The following is a 14,139-nucleotide window of genomic DNA, read 5'->3' on the forward strand; positions in this document are numbered from 1 at the left end:
ATATCCCTTTTGCCTATCACCTGTCCAGCTCTCGGCTCTATCCCTCCCCCTCCTGTCTTCTCCTATCATTTTGGATCTCCCCCTCCCCCTCCCACTTTCAAATCCCTTACTCACTCTTCCTTCAGTTAGTCCTGACGAAGAGTCTCCACTTGAAACGTCGACTGCACCTCTTCCTACAGATGCTGCCTGGCCTGCTGCGTTCACCAGCAACTTTGATGTGTGTTGCTTGAATTTCCAGCATCTGCAGAATTCCTGTTGTTCACCAGATCGATTCCTGGGATGGCAGGACTTTCATATGATGAAAGACTGGATGAACTAGGCTTATACTCGTTGGAATTTAGAAGATTGAGGGGGGATCTGATTGAAACGTATAAAATCCTAAAGGGATTGGACAGGCTAGATGCAGGAAGATTGTTCCCGATGTTGGGGAGGTCCAGAATGAGGGGTCACAGTTTGAGGATAAAGGGGAAGCCTTTTAGGACCGAGATGAGGAAAAACTTCTTCACACAGAGAGTGGTGAATCTGTGGAATTCTCTGCCACAGGAAACAGTTGAGGCCAGTTCATTGGCTATATTTAAGAGGAAGTTAGATATGGCCCTTGTGGCTAAAGGGATCAGGAGTATGAAGAAAAGGCAGGTACAGGGTTCTGAGTTGGATGATCAGCCATGATCATACTGAATGGCGGTGCAGGTTCGAAGGGCCGAATGGCCTACTCCTGCACCTATTTTCTACGTTTTCTATGTTAACACCTCTGGCAGCCAACCACAGAAAGCTCTCTTTATGCCTACTCTGCTATCTGCTAATCAGCCACTGCTTTATCCAATCGTTCCTATACTACCATGAGCTTGTAGCATGTTAAGCAAATGTCACTTCACTCTTTAATTGAATTGAATTGAATTAAGAAGGGAGGAAGGCAAAAGAAAGGAAATCATAGGCCAGCTAACCTAACCTCAGTGGTTGAGAAAGTGTTGGCATCTATTATCAAGAATGAGGTTTCAAGGTACTTGGAGACTGAGTCAAAGTCAGCATGGCTTCTGTAAAGGGAATTTTTGCCTGATAGATCTCCAAGGAAGTAACAAGCAGGGTTGACAAAGGAGAGGCAGTGGATGTCATTTACCTGGATTTTCAGAAGGCACTTGATTAGGTGCTGCACATGAGGCTGCTTAACAAGCTAAAATCCTGTGGCGTTTCAGGAAAGATACTGGCATGGATAGCGGAATGGCTGACAGGCAGGAGGCAGCGAATGGGAATAAGAAGGGCCTCTTCTGGTTGGCAGCCAGTGACCAGTGGTGTTCCTCAGGGGTCAGTATGGGACCGCTAATTTTCACATAGATAATGGAATTTGATGGCTTTGTGGCAAAGTTTGCAGCCGATACAAAGACAGGTGGAGGGGTAGGTAGTGCTGAGAAAGCGATCGCGGCAGGATTTAGACAAATTGGAAGAATGGGCAGAAAAGTGGCAGATGGAATACAGTGTTGGGAAATGTATGATAATGCATTTTGGTAAAAGGAACAATAATGCGGACTATTACCTAAATGAGGAGCAGTTTGATTTACAGGTTGAGTCTCTGGTACAGAAGGCAAATACAATGTTGGCATTTATTTCAAGGAGGGTAGAATATAAAAGCAAAGAGATACTGCTGAGCCTTTATAAGACGCTAGTCAGGCTGCACATGGAGTATTGTCAGCAGTTTTGGGCACCATATCTCAGAAAGAATGTGTTGTCATTGGACAGAGTTCAGAAGAGGTTCACAAGGATGGCTCCAGGAATGAAGGGGTTAACTTACGAGTAGTGTTTGGCAGCTTTGGGAAGAATGCGGGGGACCTCACTAAAACCTACAGAATGTCGAAAGGGCTGGATAGGGTGGATGCGGAGAGGATATTTCCTGTGGTGGGGGTATCCAGAACAGAGGGCACAACTTCAAAACTGAGAAGCGACCCTTTAGAACAGAGGCAATGAGGAATTTTTTTAGGCAGTGAGTGGTAAGTCTGTAGAATGTTCTGCTGCAGACTGCGGTGGAGCCCAAGTACGTGCATATATTTAAGGCGGAAGTTGATTGTTTCCTGATCGGTCAGGGCATCAAAGGATATGGCAAGAAGTCAGGAGTATGGGGTTGAGTGGGATACGTGATCAGCCATGATGGAATGGTGGAGCAGACTCGATGGGCTGAATGGCCTAACTCTGCTCCTATAAACAGCCTCGTGTTGCACCTTGTCAAAGGCCTTCTGAAAATCCAAGTACACAACAGCAACTGACTCTTTCCTGCTTGTTATTTCATCAAAGAATTCCAATTGATTTGTCAGGGAGGATTTCCCCTTCAGACAACCATGCTGACTGCAGCCTATTTTATCATGTGCTCCGAATACCCTGAAACCACATCCTTAACAATTGACTCCTACATCTTCCCAATCACTGAGGTCAGACTAACTGGCTAAGAGTGGAATGACACTTGCTATTTTCCAGTCTTCCAGAGCTATACCAGAATCAAGTGATTCTTGAAAGACCATTACTAATGCCTCCACAATCTCCTCAGCCACCTCCTTCAGAACCCTGGGGTGTACACCATATGGTCCAGGTGACTTATCTACCTTCAGATCTTTCAGTTTCCCAAGAACCTTCTCCCTAGTAATGGTAACTTCACACACTTCATGAACAATGACACCTGGAACTTCCACTATACTGCTGGTGCCTTTCAAAACAAAGTCTGTTGCAAAATACTTATTCAGTTCATCCTCCATTTTGTTGTCCCCCAGTACCACTTCTCCAGCATCTTTTTCCAGTGGCTCGATATCCACTCTTGCCTCTCATTTACATTTTATGTATCTGAAGAAACTTTTGGTATCCTCTCTAACATTATAGACTAGCTTATTTTCATATTCCATCTTTACCTTTGTATGACTTTTTAGTTGCCTCTGTTGGCATTTGAAAGCTTCCCAATCCTCTAATTTCCAACTAATTTTTGCTCTATCATATATGCCCTCTCTTTCACTTTTATGTTGGCTTTGACCTCCCTTGTTAGCCATGGGTGTGTCATCATGCCTTTAGAATACTTCTTCCTCTTTGGGATGAATAATATATATACAATGCCTTTCGAATTGCTTCCAGAAATTCCAGCCATTTGCTGCTTGTTGCCATCCCTGCCAGTGTTCTTTTCCAATCAATTCTGGCCAACTCCTCCCTATATTAAACCATCTGGCTGAGTGCATCTTTGCTCTATCATCTGCCTATCCTTCCTCACAAGCTCCCTACAAACTATCTTTACTTGTGCATCAGGCACCCCATCCTCTGACTCTTCACTTCGGTTTCCGCCCCCCTGCAAATCTAGTTTAAACCCTCTCCAAGAGCATCAGCAAACCTCCCTCCCAGGACATTGGTTTCCCTCCAGTTCAGGTGCAACCTGTCCCACTAGTACACTCCTGTTCCAAAAGGTTCCAGTAGTCCAAGAACTTGAAACCCTGCCCCCCCCCCGCACCATCTCCTCAGCCACTCATCCATCTGCGCTAATTTCCTGTTCAAACCTTCACTAGCTCGTGGCACTGGGAGTAATTGGGAGATTGTCACCTTGGAGATCCTGTCCTTCAGCCTCCTTCCTAACCCTCTTAACTTACTGTGCAGGACCTCTACCCCTCTCCTGCCTACATCATTGGTGCCAACATGTACCATGACCTCTGGCTGCTCACCCTCCCCTTCAGGAATATTCTGTAACCACACAGAGACATCCCGGACCCGAGCATCCAGGAGGCAACACACCATCCTGGTGTCTCTTCTGCTGCCACAGAATCTCCTATCTCTCCCCCTAACTATCGAGTCCCCTGTGACTATTGGTCCACCTGACTTCCGCCTACCCTTCTGAGGCTCAGAACCGACCACAGTGATGTTGGTCTGGCTGCTGCTGCTGCCTTGCTCAGATAGGTCACCCCGCTCCCCTCAGCAGTATCCAAAGGGGTTCCCTGTGGTTGAGGGGAATGGCCACAGGGGGCCCAGTACTGACTTCCTTCTCCCTTTACCTCCCTCGGTGTTCAACCATCTACTCACTGAATTCTGCCCACCTGCTCAAAAATCATATTTATCAATTGCTCTGCCTCCCAGATGATCCTAAATTAATCCAACTCCAGCTGCAGCTACTTAATGTGGTCTTTCATGAGCTGGAGTTGGCTGCACGTCCCGCAGGTGTAGTCATCAGGGAGACCATCAGCTTCCATGAATCCCCACATCCTACAGGAGGAGTTATATCTGCCATCCTGCCTGCACTGTATGACGGGCAACCAAGACCAAATCCTCTTACCTGTTTCTTTGGCCTCAGCCTCGTCTCGTTGAAGGCTCTTCTCGTTAAAGCCTGAAGCTCCTACTCTCACCGCTGGCGACCTCTGTACTTTTATTTAATTCGCAGTACTCTGCTCCCGACGTTGATTGGTCCTCAGGAATTCACCCCCTCCCAGTTTCACCCATCACTTTGTGTTTCTCTCTCCCCTCCCCTACCTTTTAAATCTACTCCTCATCTTTTTATTTCTTCAGCCCTGCCAGAGGGTCCCGACCCGAAACCTCAGCTCTACTTTTTTCCATAGGTGCTGCCTGGTCTGCTGAGCTCCCCCAGCATTGTGTGTGTGTTACAAAAATGAACAGATAGAATTCATAGGTACTGACACTTGACACTGCAAGATGCTGACCTTGCTTTGTGTATAAAAAGTACATGGGGTTAGAAGTAGGTGAGCAAACAATACTGAAGTAGTCAGGTCTTATGGCAGAACAGAACGGATACAGACATTTCAGTCCAACCAGTACGTAGTGACCATGGTGTCCACTGATAAAAAGATTATACCTGGGAGTATCATCTACAAATTTGGCAACAAAGCCATCTATTCCATCATCTAAATCATTGATATACAAGAATATAATTGATTCTGCCAGGATTCCAGAGGACTGGAAAATTTGCAAATGCCACTGCACTCTTCAAGAAGGGAGACACATATGAAAGAAAATGAAAGGCCAGTTAGTTTGACTTCAGTGGTTGGAAAGATGTTAAGGATGTGTTTTCAGGGTACTAGGAGGCGCATGATAAAATAAACCGTAGTCAGCACGGTTTTGAGGGAAAATCTTGTCTGGCAAGTCTGTTGGAATTCTTTGAAGTAATAGTCAGCAAGATAGACAAAGAAAAATTGGTGGATATTGCACTTGGTTTTTCAGAAGGAGAAGGGTTCCAGTGAATAAATTCCTCCGGCTTCCAGCTGGGTTACAGGTATCGATTTTAACCCTGATGAAGATGGCAGAGTTTATCATCAAAACGTTAGTTAAAATCAATACCTGTACCCATCTGGAAGCCCGAGAAGAGTATATTTTTAAGAAGGATTTTGACAAGGTGCCACACATGAGGCTGCTTAACAAGTTAAGAGCCCATGGAATTACAGGAAAGAGAACAGAATTCAACCTCAGACAGTTGAGGAAGTTTGGTATAGGCCCCCAGATTCTAAGAACTTTCTACAAGGGCACAACTGAGAGCATCCTGACTGGCTGCATCACTGCCTGGTATGGGAACTGTACCTCCCTCGATCGCAGAACTCTGCAGAGAGTGGTGCGGACAGCCCAGCGCATCTGTAGATGGGAACTTCCCACTATTCAGGACACTTACAAAGACAGAAGTGTAAAAAAGACCCAAAGGATTAATGGCTGATTCTTTTTCTCTCCTCAGCCCCACTCCTTGGCCTTCTCTCCGTAATCTTTGATGCTGTGAGCAATCAAGAACCTATCAAGCTCTGCCTTAAATACACCCAATCATCTGCCCTCCACAGCTGCCTGTGGTAACAAATTCCACAAATTCACCACTCTGGGGAAAGAAATTTCTCCACATCTCTGTTTTAAATGGATGCTATTCTATCCTGAGGCTGTGCCATCTTGTCCTGGACTCCCACTACCAGGGGAAACATCCTTTCCACATCTACTCTGTCTAAGCCTCCAATATTTGAAAGGTTTTAATGAGTTTCCCCTCATCCTTCTAAATTCCAGGGATTACAGACCGAGAGGTATCAAACATTCCTCGTATAACCCTTTCATTCCCGCAATCATCCTTGAGAACCTCCTCTGAACCCTCACCAATGCCAGCACATCTTTTCTTAGATGAGGAGCCCAAAACTGTTCACAACTCAAGGTGAGGCCTCACCAGTGCCTTATAAATCCTCAGTATCACATCTTTCCTCTTGTATTCGAGACCTCTTGAAATTGATGCTAACATTGCATTTGCCTTCCTCACCACCAACTGTACCTGCAAATTGACCTTTAGTCTGTTCTCCACAATGACTCCCAAGTCCATTTGCATCTCAGATTTTTGGATCTTCTCCTTGTTTAGAATAGTCTGATCATTTTTTCTACTACCAAAGTGCATGACCATGCATTTTCCAACATTGTATTTCATTTACCACTTTCTTGCCCATTCTCCTAATCTGTCCAAGTCCTTCTGCAGTCTTCCTGTTTCCTCAACACTACCTGCGCCTCCACCAATCTTTGTATCATCTGCAAACTTGGCAACAAAGCCATCTATTCCATCATTGTTATACAGCATAAAAAGAAGTGGTCCCAACACTGACCCCAGCTAAACACTGCTAGTCACTGGCAGCCAATCAGACAAGGATCCTTTTATTCCCATTCGCTGCCTCCTACCAATCAGCCAATGCTCTAACCATGCCAGTAACTTTCCTGTAATACCATGGGCTCTTAATTTGGTAAGCAGCCTCATGTGTGGCACTTTGCCTTCTGAAAGTCCAAATATACAACATCCACTGCATCCCCTTTGTCTATCCTACATGAAATCACCTCAAAGAATTCCAACAGGTTCATCAGGCAAGATTTTCCCTGATGGAAACCATGCTGACTTTGTCTTATCTTGGCCTGTGTCACCAAGTACTCTATTATCTTGTCCTTTACAATTGAATCTAACATCTTCCCAACCACTGAGATCAGGCTAACCGGTCTATGATTTCCTTTCTGCTACCTTCCTCCCTTCTTAGAGAGTGGAATGATATTTGCAATTATCCAGTCGCCTGGCACCATGCCAGAGTCCAGTGATTTTTGAAAGATCATTACTAATGCCTTCACAATTTCTACTGCTGCCTCTTTCAGAACCCTGGGGTGCAGTTCATCTGGTCTGAGTGACTTATGTACCCTTAAGTTTTTGAGCACCTTCTCCACTGACTTCTCTTCCCTCACGCTCTTCAACAACTGGCACACTGCTTGTGTCTTCCACAGTGAAGACTGGTGCAAAATACTCATTTAGTTCATCTTTCATCACCTTGTCCCTCATTATTATTTCTGCAGTCTCATTTTCTAGTGATCCTATATCCACTCTCATCTCTCTTTTATGTTTTACATACTTGGAAAAAGCTTTTACTATCCATTTTGATATTGTTTGCTAGCTTGCTTTCATATTTCATTTCTTCCCTCCCAATAATTCTTTTAGTTGCTCTCTGTAGGGTTTTAAAAAGCTTCCCAATCCTCCATCTTCCTCTGGCTTTTAACTAATTTTTGCTTTTTTGTATACCCTCTCTTTTGCTTTTTAGTCTTTTGACTTCCCTTGTCAGCCGTGGTTGTACTACTTTGAAATACATCTGTTCTGCACCTTCCTCACTTTTCCAATATACACACACCATTGCTGCTCTGCTGACATGCCTGCCAGCATCTCCTTCCAATTTAGTTTGGCCAACTCCTCTCTCATGCCACTGTAATTTCCTTTACTCCGCTGAAGTACTGCTACATCAGACTAATTTCTCCCTATCAAATTTCAAGTGGAACTCAATCATATTGTGATCACTGGTTCCTAAGGGTTCTTTTACCTTAAGCTCCCTCATCGCCTCTGGTTCATTACATAACACCCAATCCAGTATAGCTGATCCCCTAGTAGGCTCAACAACAAACTGCTCTAAAAAGCCATCCCATAGACATTCAGCAAACTCACTCTCTAGAGATTTACAGTATTTCCAACCTGATTTTCCCAATCAATGTACATGCTGATTTTCATAACATTGCCCTTTAGACACGCCTTTTTTATTTCCAGTTGTAATCTGTGGTCCACATCCCAGCTACTGTTGGGAGGCCTGTATATAACTGCCATCAGGGTCCTTTTACCCTTGCAGTTTCTTAACTCCACCCACAAGGATTCAACATCTTCCAGTCCTATGTTACACCTCTTCCTGATTTGCTGCCAATCTTTAGCAGCAGAGCCACACCACCCCCTCTGCCTACCTTCCTATCTCTCAAATACAATGTGTAACCTTGGACATTCAGCTCCCAACTACAACCATCCTTCAGCCACGATTCAGTGATGGCCACAACATCATACCTGACAATCTGTAATCCTGTAACAAGGTCATCCACCTTAAGACCATAAGATGCAGGAGCAGGAGTAGGCCATTCGGCCCATCAAGTCTGCTCCACCATTCAATCATGGGCTGATCCAATTCTTCCAGTCATCCCCACTCCCCTGCCTTCACCCTTTGATGCCCTGGCTAATCAAGAACCTATCAATCTCTGCTTAAATACACCCAATGACTTGGCCTCAACAGCCGCTCGGGGCAACAAATTCCACAGATTTACCACCCTCTGACAAAAGTCATTTTTCCGCATCTCTGTTTTAAATTGACGTCTTCAATCCTGAAGTCGTGCCCTCTTGTCCTAGACTTCCTTACCATGGGAAATAACTTTGCCATATCTAATCTGTTCAGGCCTTCTAACATTCAGAATGTTTCAATGTGATCCCCCCCATTCTCCTGAATTCCAGGGAATACAGCCCAAGAGCTGCCAGACATTCCTCATACAGTAACCCTTTCATTCCTGGAATTATCCTCATGAATCTTCTCTGAACCCTCTCCAATGTTAGTATATCCTTTCTAAAATAAGGAGCCCAAAACTGTACACAATACTTCAAGTGTGGTCTTACAAGTGTCTTATAGAGCCACAACATCACATCCCTGCTCTTATATTCTATACCTCTAGAAATGAATGCCAACATTGCATTTGCCTTCTTCACCACCAACTCAACCTAGAGGTTAGCCTTTAGGGCTCCCAAGTCCCTTTGCATCTCTGCATTTTGAATTCTCTCCTCATCTAAATAATAGCCTGCCCGTTTATTTCTTCTACCAAAGTGCATGACCAGACACTTTCCAACACTGTATTTCATTTGCCACTTCTTTGCCCATTCCCCGAAACTATCTAAGTCTCTCAGTTTCCTCAATACTGCCCACTCCTCCACCTATCTTTGTATCATCGGCAAATTTAGACACAAATCCATTAATCCCATAGTCTAAATCACTGACATACATCGTAAAAAGCAGCAGTCCCAACACCATCCCCTGTGGAACTCCACTGGTAACCGGCAGCCAGCCAGACTGGGATCCCTTTATTCCCACTCTCCGTTTTCTGTGTCTCAGCCAATGCTCTATCCAGGCTAGTAACTCCCCTGTAATTCCATGGGCTCTTATCTTGCTAAGCAGCCTCATGTGTGGCACCTTGTCAAAGGCCTTCTGAAAATCCAAATAAACCACATCTACTGCATCTCCTTTGTCTACCCTGCTTGTAATTCCCTCAAAAAATTGCAGTAGGTTTGTCAGGCAGGATTTTCCTTTCGGGAAACCATGCTGGCTGGCTTTGACCTATCTTGTCATGTGGCTCCAGGTGCCCCGTAATCTCATCCCTAACAACCGATTCCAACAACTTCCCAACTACATATGTCAGGCTGATGGGTCTGTAGTTTCCTTTCTGCTGCCTCCCACCCTTCTTAAATCACAGAGTAAAATTTGTAATTTTCCAGTCATCCAGTACAATGCCAGAATCTATTAATTCTTGAAAGATCATTATTAATGCCTCCGCAATCTCTCCAGCTACAGGTGCTTCCTTCAGAACCCAAGGGTGCATTCCATCAGGTCCAGGAGATTTATCCACCCTCCGACCATTAAGCTTCCTGAGCACCTTCTCAGTCGTAATTTTCACTGCACAAACCTCACTTCCCTGACACTCTTGAATGTTGGATATACTGCAGATGTCTTCCACTGTGAAGACTGATGCAAAACACGCATTCAGTTCCTCTGCCATCTTTGCGTTTCTCATTATAATATCTCCAGCGTCATTTTCTATTGGTCCTATATCTACCCTCAACTCTCTTTTACCCTTTATCAACTTAGAAACATAGATACATAGAAAGCCTACAGCACAATTCAGGCCATTCGGCTCCCAATGCTGTGCCGAGCATGTCCTTACTTTAGAAATTACCTAGGATTACCTATAGCCCACTATTTTTCTAAGCTCCATGTCCCTATCCAGGAGTCTCTTAAAAGACCCTCTCGTATCCGCCTCCACCACCGTTGCCGGCAGCCCATTCCACGCACTCACCACCGTCGCCGGCAGCCCATTCCATGCACTCACCACCGTCGCCGGCAGCCCATTCCACGCACTCACCACCGTCGCCGGCAGCCCATTCCACGCACTCACCACCGTCACCGGCAGCCTATTCCACGCACTCACCACCGTCACCGGCAGCCCATTCCACGCACTCACCACCGTCACCGGCAGCCTATTCCACGCACTCACCACCGTCACCGGCAGCCCATTCCACGCACTCACCACTGTCACCGGCAGCCCATTCCACGCACCACCGTCACCGGCAGCCTATTCCACCCACTCACCACTGTCACCGGCAGCCTGTTCCACCCACTCACCACCGTCGCCGGCAGCCCATTCCACGCACTCACCACCGTCACCGGCAGCCTGTTCCACCCACTCACCTCCATCACCGGCAGCCCATTCCACCCACTCACCACCGTCACCGGCAGCCCATTCCACACACTCACCACTTTCACCGGCAGCCTATTCCACGCACTCACCTCCGTCGCCGGCAGCCCATTCCACCCACTCACCACCGTCACCGACAGCCTATTCCACCCACTCACCACCGTCACCGGCAGCCTATTCCACCCACTCACCACCGTCACCGGCAGCCCATTCCACGCACTCACCACCGTCACCGGCAGCCCATTCCACGCACCACCGTCACCGGCAGCCTATTCCACCCACTCACCACCGTCGCCGGCAGCCCATTCCACGCACTCACCACCGTCACCGGCAGCCTGTTCCACCCACTCACCACCGTCACCGGCAGCCCATTCCACCCACTCACCTCCGTCGCCGGCAGCCCATTCCACCCACTCACCACCGTCACCGGCAGCCTATTCCACCCACTCACCACCGTCACCGGCAGCCTATTCCACCCACTCACCACCGTCACCGGCAGCCCATTCCACGCACTCACCACCGTCACCGGCAGCCCATTCCACGCACCACCGTCACCGGCAGCCTATTCCACCCACTCACCACCGTCACCGGCAGCCTATTCCACCCACTCACCACCGTCGCCGGCAGCCCATTCCACGCACTCACCACCGTCACCGGCAGCCTGTTCCACCCACTCACCACCGTCACCGGCAGCCCATTCCACCCACTCACCACCGTCACCGGCAGCCTATTCCACCCACTCACCACCGTCACCGGCAGCCCATTCCACACACTCACTACTTTCACCGGCAGCCTATTCCACGCACTCACCTCCGTCGCCGGCAGCCCATTCCACGCACTCACCACCGTCACCGGCAGCCTATTCCACCCACTCACCACCATCACCGGCAGCCTATTCCACCCACTCACCACTCTTAAGCCGTGGATGTAGGTGCTACTGGGTGATATTCACCTCTTTTCTTCTTGGGCACTGGTATAATTGACGCAGGTGGGTACCCCACTCTGCCAAAGCAAGAGGTTAAAGATCTCAGTGCACACACCAGCCTTTTGGAAGGTCAAATTTGAAGACAGAGTACATGGTTAAGGGCAGGATCCATGATAGTGTTGAACCTCTTGGGGTGCACGTCAATAGCTCCCTCAGTTTTGCCTCAAAAATTGATAGGGTTATTAAGAAAGTGTGTTTCAGGTTGTAAACTGAATGCATTCTCTGATATTAAATGGAACCATTGAAGGCATATGCATGTTGGTTTTTGTTAGTTTTAGGACTGTGTTGAAGAGCTGTGAGGTAAGGTTGCAGCTCTATAAAAACCTGGTTAGGCTGCAGTTGGAATATTGTGTTCTGCTCCGGGTACCTCAATATAGGAAGGATGTGGAGAGTTTAAAGAGGGTGCAGCAGAGATTTACCAGCCACCGCACGGATTAAGACACATGTCCTATGAAGGAGGGTTGAACGAGCTAGGGCTTTTCTCTCTGTAGTAAAGGAGGATGGGAGCTGACTTGATAGAGGTGCACAAGATGACAAGAGGTATAGATCATGCAGGCAGCCTGTGATGTTTTCCCAGGTTGGAAACAGCTAATACAAGGGCATAACCTTAAGGTGACTAGGGGGAAGAACAGGAGGGGGTGGGATGTCGGAGGTAAGTGTTTTACACAGTGAGTTGTCGGTATGTGAAGTGATCTGCTACAGGTGGTAGTAGAGACAGATACATTCGGGGTATTTAAGAGAATCTTAGATAGGCAAATGGATGAAAGAAAACTGTAGGGAGGGGAGGGTTAGATTGATTTTGGAGATGGATAGAAGTCCAGCACTACATCATTTCATGTTCTGTGTTCTATGTATCCAGGGAGCATCGTCCTGACATGTCTCGTGCAGCTACAGAATATCTTGTCTCCCCCGCCCCCGTCGCTGTTACCCTTCTTGACATTCCCTTTCCCCACTGAACCTCAGGGCCAGCCGCAATATCACTGACCACAATATGTTGTTGCTTTGTCCTCATGTTACCCAGCAGTATCCCAAAGGGTATCCTTCTTGCTGAGGGAAACCGTCACGGGAGAACCCTGTGTTGTCTGCCTGCTCCCTCACCTGTTCCCCTTTGGTCAGCCAAAGCTGCCTGCCTGCATCTGGGGTGGAACCTGAGCAGCTTGCTGAAGCCCTGGTCACTGATGCTCCGATAGCCCTGAGGATCAGCGGCAGTTCTCCCTGCAGATGGAGTCCTCAGGAATACCGGCAGTCTGTCCGAATTCCCTCATCCTGTAGATGGAGCATACCACCACCCTGATATCCCAGCTACTCAAACTGGAAATCACCCACGCCTCACGAACGAAAGCATCAACCTTAAAATCAGTGGCCTTACATCTCAGGTATGATCCCTCCCAAAAACAACCACTCCTCAAAAGTGCTTATGGCTGATGGCTGCTATTGGCAGTGTGTTCTATGTGTGTTACCAAATACTGAGGAAATTTAACCTGAGAAACAACTCTTGCTTTGCCAGTTCGTCTGTAAACTCGTGGATGGCTCTCTCCCCTGTATCAAGATGAGTAAAATCGGCCTTTATGACGACACCAGCTTTACTATAAAAAAGACCAGGACTTTGTGGACAATATACCCATCCTTGCGACTGAGATCTTCATCGGTGCTGCCACTCAATCTAAGTTGATGGCCAGCACAGGGTGGTGTATACAGAGGAAAACTTCCAGGGGAAGTTCGTGGTGTTTGGACTCGGAGACCATGGGTGTCTGGGCGAGCTGATCGAAAGATTCGCTGTATGCAGCTGGTGAGGAGGTTTCGAAGGACTCAGACACAAACCCACAGCATTGAGGAAACAGTGGTCTAAGGAAAGACGGCTTCAACAGCCTCATCTCTTCCCACAAGGCGTGTGGATCCCGTACCAGGACTTCAAACTGTCCGTGCAGTGACTCATCGCCTTCAAGGGGGAGCAATGGTGCAGCTATGTCGCTCAGCTGGAACGACAAGCCATCTTCAATCAAGGCCTTGCTGAAGAGTGACTTCAAGGTTTGAGGTGGCTATGTACTGGTGTCCCGCCTTCAGCCAGAGCTCCCTAACCCCAGTGCCGAGGAGAGGATCCAGACCATCAAATAAACAAATAAAATGCTCCATAAATGCTACTAACCTTCTGTCAGTCTCATTGTCCAATTCTTTCTTCCATTGAACTGTAGACATGTCATTGGGCAATGTGACCGCTGTATAAGTGAGGGTGGTGACTTGAGCTCTGAAAATGTTCGGAGTCAGTGGCGCTGATGATGAACAGCCATCTCTAACAGATGTGGCCAAACCCACTGCTTATTTTCAGATGCCTTACCATTCACAGTGTAAGACCTGCTTGGTTGATCCTACTGAAGTGCAAAACC

The 14,139-nt window shown here is 47.2% G+C and overlaps 1 protein-coding gene across 1 annotated transcript in view; it reads left to right on the top strand.

Annotated features, from left to right (window-relative positions):
• Positions 1-13,866, top strand: part of LOC134346073 (uncharacterized) — a 95,797-nt gene extending 81,931 nt beyond the window's left edge. Inside the window, exon 10 of the mRNA XM_063047376.1 lies at positions 13,263-13,866. The gene's annotated coding sequence lies outside the window, so the exon portion shown is untranslated. The remainder of the gene's footprint in view (positions 1-13,262) is intronic.
• The last annotated feature ends 273 nt before the right edge of the window (positions 13,867-14,139 follow it).

The sequence above is a fragment of the Mobula hypostoma genome, chromosome 5 (genome assembly GCF_963921235.1).
Source record: "Mobula hypostoma chromosome 5, sMobHyp1.1, whole genome shotgun sequence".
NCBI lineage: Eukaryota > Metazoa > Chordata > Chondrichthyes > Myliobatiformes > Myliobatidae > Mobula > Mobula hypostoma.